This window comes from Sorghum bicolor, chromosome 10 (assembly GCF_000003195.3).
Source record: "Sorghum bicolor cultivar BTx623 chromosome 10, Sorghum_bicolor_NCBIv3, whole genome shotgun sequence".
NCBI lineage: Eukaryota > Viridiplantae > Streptophyta > Magnoliopsida > Poales > Poaceae > Sorghum > Sorghum bicolor.
Genome location: NC_012879.2, coordinates 16,000,138 through 16,006,932, shown reverse-complemented (window position 1 = coordinate 16,006,932; position 6,795 = coordinate 16,000,138).

Sequence of the window (6,795 nt, the reverse complement as noted above, 5' to 3'; positions counted from 1 at the left end):
CTCCACCAGCGCCGCCATAGGGGCCATCTCCACCGGCACGGGCAACCATCTCCATCGATCGAACTCCGACCGACCATCTCCAACGTACTAGATCGATCTATGAATGCCAATAGTTTATATATATAGACTAAAAAATGCATGTATATTATGAATTGTAGTGTTTTGAATTGTTCTGAGTTGTATATATATTAAGTATACTAAAAAAATAAATGAATAATGTTATATATGATATATATACCAACAGTTTATATATATATAGACTAAAAAAATGCATGTATATTATGAATTGTAGTGTTCGAATTGTTATGAATTGTATATATATTTAAGTATATATATACACTAAAAAATAATGCATGCTAGTATATTATTCTAGTATTACTTTTTAGTATATTATTCTAGTATACATGTAGTGTTTTGAATTGTTATGAATTATATTGTGCTAGTATATTTTTAGTATACTATTATAGTAATATTATTTAGTTTGGAGCACTCCAGCACTTTCGTTTGTAGTAGTAGTATATAAGTCTCTAATATATATTTTATTTTCTATTGTTTTGTATATATTATTGTTTGTACTATTATTATAGTATTATTTTGTAGTATTATTTTTTAGTATATTATTCTAGTGTATTACTTGGCTTAAAAGATTCTAGTATTATTTTTTAGTTTGGAGCACTCCAGCACTTTCATTTGTAGTAGTACTAGTAGTAGTATATAAGTCTCTAATATATATTTTATTTTCTAGTGTTTTGTATATATTATTGTTTGTACTATTATTCTAGTATTATTTTTTAGTTTGGAGCACTCCAGCACTTTCGTTTGTAGTAGTACTAGTAGTAGTATATAAGTCTCTAATTTATATTTTATTTTCTAGTATTTTGTATATATTATTGTTTGTACTATTATTCTAGTAGTATTTTTTCAGTATTATTTTTTTAGTATATTATCCTAGTATTATTGTTTTCTTATCTTATATATATGTTTATACATATATATATAGGTCGACCGTCCTCACGATGATTCTGATTATATGGAAGATGTCATTCAAAATATGATCGACGACGGTAGTGAGTACTTTGCTGATTACAACGAGCTCATGCAAGACAATCCGACTTAGCAACAAGAGGGCAATGTGCCTGAGCAACAACTCGTCGTGCAACAAGAACGAAATACCGGTGAGGTATGTAAATGTAAACATATATAATGCATCTCTTATATTAGGTTTTAGACTTACTTGGTTATTAATTTAGTATTTTTGTTTCTATATTTACGTGTAGCCTTCATGATCGACCTCTACGGGGAGAAGCGTACCTCCACGAGGGCCAAAGAAGCCGTTGGAGGGCCGCTACGTAATATCTGAATTTGAGACAGCTATAGGCAGACCACTTGGTGAACATGCAACTAAATATGTTGGTCACTGTGGTTACCTTGTGAAAGACCAAATACCGATCAGTGCTCGTGAATGGAGAGAGAAGCGAGGTGCTCCTGAAATCAGTTTTCTCTCTAATCGGGACAAGGAGTTAGTTTGGAAAGCCGTCACGGCGGTTTTCTCCTTTGACACCAAGAATGAAGAGTTGAAGGCGCGAATTTATGACTGGACCATCAAGAAGATGGCGGTACTGTTCCAGAATTGGAAGAAGACTTTGTACAATAAATTTGTAAAGAAAAACGAGATCTTAAATTTCAACCTCAAGCAATATGTAAAGCTAAGGGCCTTCTGGGATGACTTCGTGTAGTACAAAACATTAGAAGAGGGCGAGGAATGAGCCATTAGGAACCAAGAGAATGCAAGTAAAATGACATACCACCATATGAGATCAGGTGGTTATAAGAGTACCGTTCTCAAGTGGGACCGAATGGAACAAGAGATGCTTGCTAGGGGGGTCACACCTAAGACAATAGTAAAGAATTAGAGCGAGCGCTCCAAGCATTGGTTATACGGTCATGGAGGAAGCATGGACCCAGACACCGGGGCGCTAGTTTGGGGCCAAGAAATCTCTAGAGCAGCAGAGAGACTAGTCCGTGCACGAGAGGCGGTTCAGTCTGGTGAGTTCAGTCGCAACAAGAAGCAGAATGAACTCACGTACGCGCTTGAAAATCCTAAGCACGGTGGATGTATGAGAGGCTATGGGGCAGTTCCGTGGCTGCATTCATTCGAAGCTCATCGACAAACCTACAGAAGCCGCCAGAGAAAGAAGGACAAGGAGGCAGAGTGGATCCGCCGGCTAGAAGCTTTTGTTATGTAGTCAGAAGAGCGTGAGAAATCTCATGAAGAATGGATGCAGGCGGAGATTAAAAGGAAAGTACAAGAAGCACTTAGTCAAATGACGAAAGGGCAAGGTACATCACAGCCTGAGGTCAACATTAGCCCCCCGGGCCATTTGAAAAGCAGTTGCGCATCCACGGAAGTACCAACCATTCAGGATGACACGAAGCTACACTTTCCCATGGATGATGTCATAGACGCTTTTACTACTTGTGAGCTGCATGTACCAGATGGGAATGCAACAAAAAAGGTGGCTATTGGTGTTGTCAACCCTATCGACCGAACGAGAACAAGAACTCCAAGAATCCATAGTCGACCAGTACCGACTGGATATGCTAGTGTCTTGGTTGATATGGTTGAGAGAGGTTGTGGCAGTGTGCCTCTTGAAATAGAAGGGGGAGACGGAGAGAAAACCTTAGGTGAAGCTGAGAAGACGTTTATTTGTTGGCGCAAGCGCTTCATAATTATTCTAGGAGTGTCACTGTCGCCTCTTCCTCACCATAGGTTTGTGTGTGATTTTACTTCTTATATTATTTATATATTGCATTTAAATAAAGTTTGCTCACAAAACTTGTTGTTTTCTCGGCAAGGACTCCACCAACCTAAGTCCAGTTCTTTCCCCAGCGCATCATAGTGCTGTGGGCGGTGACAATGCTGGATTTGATGGAATGTCTGCAAGCCCATCTCCTCCAACACCTGCGGCGGCCGCACCGACCCTGCCACCGCCTCCACCGTGATCTCCACCTCCTCCACCGAGGTCGCCAACTCCAAAAAGATCAGCCCACCGCCTCGACCGCCTGCACCGCCCTCTCCAAAGAGTACACGGTCAGTCCCATCGCCTCCAAAGCGAGGCAGTCAGAAGCGGTCCACCACAGAATGACCGAAGTCATCGGTCCCACCTCCAAAGAAGGCTGCCTTAGCAAAGAAAGCTAAGACACCAGAGAAATTACCTTATAAAAAGAGTAAAGAGGAGGTAATTGCTACGTCCAAAGCTGAGGTGAAACAATGGTTCGCTAAATTGAACCAGAAAGCGAAAGAGTGGCGGAACCCAAAAAAGCCGTACTTCTATGTAAAGCCAGAGGAACTAAAAGCAGAGGAACTAAGGAAGAAGGTGGCGGACCACCAAAAGAAGCAGCGGGAAGCTCAGAAGAAGCCAGCACTTTCGGACTATGAGCGCTCTCTGGTCAAGTCTGCACAGCCTAGAAAGAGAGTAGGAAAGGGAGTCCCATAGCTCGGGGAAGTATCAAAACCGGTGCCCCCATTGATTGTGCCAAATCAATACAGCTCAAATGAGGACTTGATGCCAAAGCAATCTTTTATCTTGTTTGAGCTAGATTCGCTTGAGCATTACTTTGGACAGAGCGGTCTAAATATTGAAGACATTGCCGTCATTGCTGGACGTCACACATTTGAAAAGGCTGAGGTAGTTGATCAATGGAGGGCAAGATATGATCCGGACAGAAGTCTAATGAACCCTCAGCATTTACATGAGCTCAGCACATAAATGTTTGCAATAAACAAGTGGTCCATAGAGGCGTCTAAAAGGGAAGATAATTGGATTTCTGTTCGTATTCGACAACATCACTACTTCCATGGAGATGACCTCATATACGTCCAGTTAGAAGAATTACACCAATTATGTCACCACGACGGTGTCGACAAATCTCTCGTCAGCTGCTTTAGTATTTCTTTCTTTTTTTTAAACTTCTACCTTCTTTAATTATATGTATATAATCCTTATACACTTAAGATTTGTATGTATATATGCAGGCACCAAATGAGAGAGCTCAGAAGCAAAAATGACAATAGTATTGGGTTCGTTGACCCTTATATTGTTTTTAAGGCTCCGCAGGCAGCGTGGACAACATCTCATGAGACAGAAGTCTGCACCAAAAAGAAAAACAAAAAATACTCTTCTCCTACAACTTCGAGTGAGTTATATAGTTATTAAGTGTATGCACATTTTATTTTACTTATTATAACTCGATTCGGATTTTATACAATTATAGGCCTGACTATATATATGTGTAAACAGTTTTCACTGGATACTCATGGTCATTGAAATTCCCAAGAACCGGTTGATAATTTATGACTCAATGAGAAAACCGCAAGAAAATTACCAACAAATGGTAAACATTATTCAAAGGTACGTATTGTCGATATCAGCTAGAAGAATATCATGATATAACTAGTTGACGATCCACAATGGCTGTGTGTAGGGTTTGGGAAAGATTTATTGACTGTGAACATGTCATTTGTTGTAAAGTGCCGCTTAATATAATTCATCCACAAGTAAGTTGTACTAGCTAGCAAACTTTCGCTAACTTTTAACTTTTTTATTGTCGTGGTCATGAATCTTTTTTAATATATCGTACAGTGGTGTTTAAGACAAGAAGGGGAACAACCTATGTGCATATTACATGTGCAAATTATTGATGATCAAACAACCACAGAGACGCTCAGAGTACGTTACATGTCTCTTTTTATTATCTCCTGAATTATATTGAATAACTTAGATAACTAATACTTTTTTATTTTATTTCAAATTGAAGACGAAATGGTTAAGGGAAAAGGTCATGCAAAAAGGCCGCATCAAAGCTATTCAAGAGACGATAGCAGGATTCCTCCGCGAGCAAGTGATCAATCCAAACGGCGAGTTTCACTTCAACGGCAATGAAACTCTTATTCTAAACCACGATGGTCATTTGTATTGGCTTTAGAGATTCGGAGAAAAAAAACTCTATGTATATATGTGTTACGAATTTTGTACTTATAAAACTATATATAAAGCTTTTTATATATCCATCTATTTAATTATTAGGCCTATTTGTTTTATTATAGGCAAAGCTTAATTATAAAGCTAAGCCTATATAATATTTATGCTTAATATGCGTGTAGTATATATATTATTATATTAGTATAAAATATGTATTGACAAACCTATTATTATTATTATTATATATAAACAATAAACAGAACCGAAGAAATGTACCGAAAAAACAAAAAAAAACCCTTTAACATGGCAGCCCTGGTAGACCCTTTAAAACCGGTTGGTATAACTAACCGGTGTTAAAGGGGGGCTTTAGCCCCGGTTCAGTTTGCCCCGGTTCCCTGAACCGGGACTAAAGGGTGGGCCTTTAGTCCCGGAATGGCAGCACCGCTTCGGGAACCGGGACAACAGGCGACCGATGCTAATGGCCGAACGTGCAGCAGTGGCTCGAAAATATTTAGTGGGCTCATACATGACGAAAAAAGAATATTGTCACGAATTATGTTTGTTAGTTATTACTTGTAAATCCATCACCCAAAATCCGTCACAGATTGATAAATTTCATCTAGTGTGACTTGGGGTTTTCTAGGGCTTTGGGTGTGACTTGGGACAACGACCAAGTTTTGAAAGAAATCTTATTGGCTCCTATTCACCCCTTTTGGCCACCTTTCTTAGTCCTTCATAGTTCTTGGTTCCTGTGCCTTGTTATGCCACCAGTTAGTTACATCGAAGGCATCAAGCTGTGGAAGACCTTCGATTAAGCTGCGATGGCACTGGTGTCTTCAAGTTTTAAGTAACGTGATCTCCAAATATGCTTGAATGCAATTAGAAAAGAGCAAATAACAATCAACAAAATGCCAAAGCCTTGTGGGTCATTTGCATGTGTTATCTGGCTAGGTCAAGAGTGGTGTTCAAAATAAAGCCTATATTTGGTAATGTTCGGCCTTGTCGCTCACGAACAAATATGCATCCCACCTTGTTAGCTAGGATGAACTGGCTCCGGAGACCATCCGTAAGTAGAAGTCCAATGGTAACAAAATATAGGAGGTACAAAACCAAGATATCAGGAAGTACAAACTTGATGGAATCAGTACCAAAAATAAGTTAGATGGTACTGAATTTAATTAGTTAACTAATAGTGAAAATATTGTTTTATTAAAATTATCAGATCAACGGTCAGAAAAATCAAAGTGAAAAAGTACCTAAAAGTATCACCGATAGCTTTAAACCACCGTGAAAAAGCAAAATAAAATGCACCGCAACAAATTTCAGGGGGCACCTCAAAATAAACAATGTGTTAATATACAATGTACAGGGGTTTTTTGGGAACCGGCTGGGAAGCCCCTACCTATTTTTTTTTAATTTTCTATATAGATATGTACAAAAGAACAAAGAATGTCTATACAAGTTACAAGGCTTGCAAAGCCCAAAACAAGAGGTACAATATCATAAGTTACTCTCTCGACAAATAGAAAGGGGGTCAGCAATTCTTTTCTTAGCTTTTATATACAAACCAGGCTATGGTCTTCTTTAAGGGCCTCTCTCCATTCTAGTAGAGTGGCAGGTCTGTTGTCAAAGATGATGCCATTTCTGGATTTTCAAATCGTCGTCCAACCAGCTGATATGAAGATCTCTCTGAAGATGTGGCTGCCAAATTCTGTTCTAGCCTGAATGATCATGTCCAAAGGCTGCTGGAGAAATCCTAGTGCACATTGATGGTATTCTAGCAGGCTAAGCTAAACGGGTAATCAAAGAAACT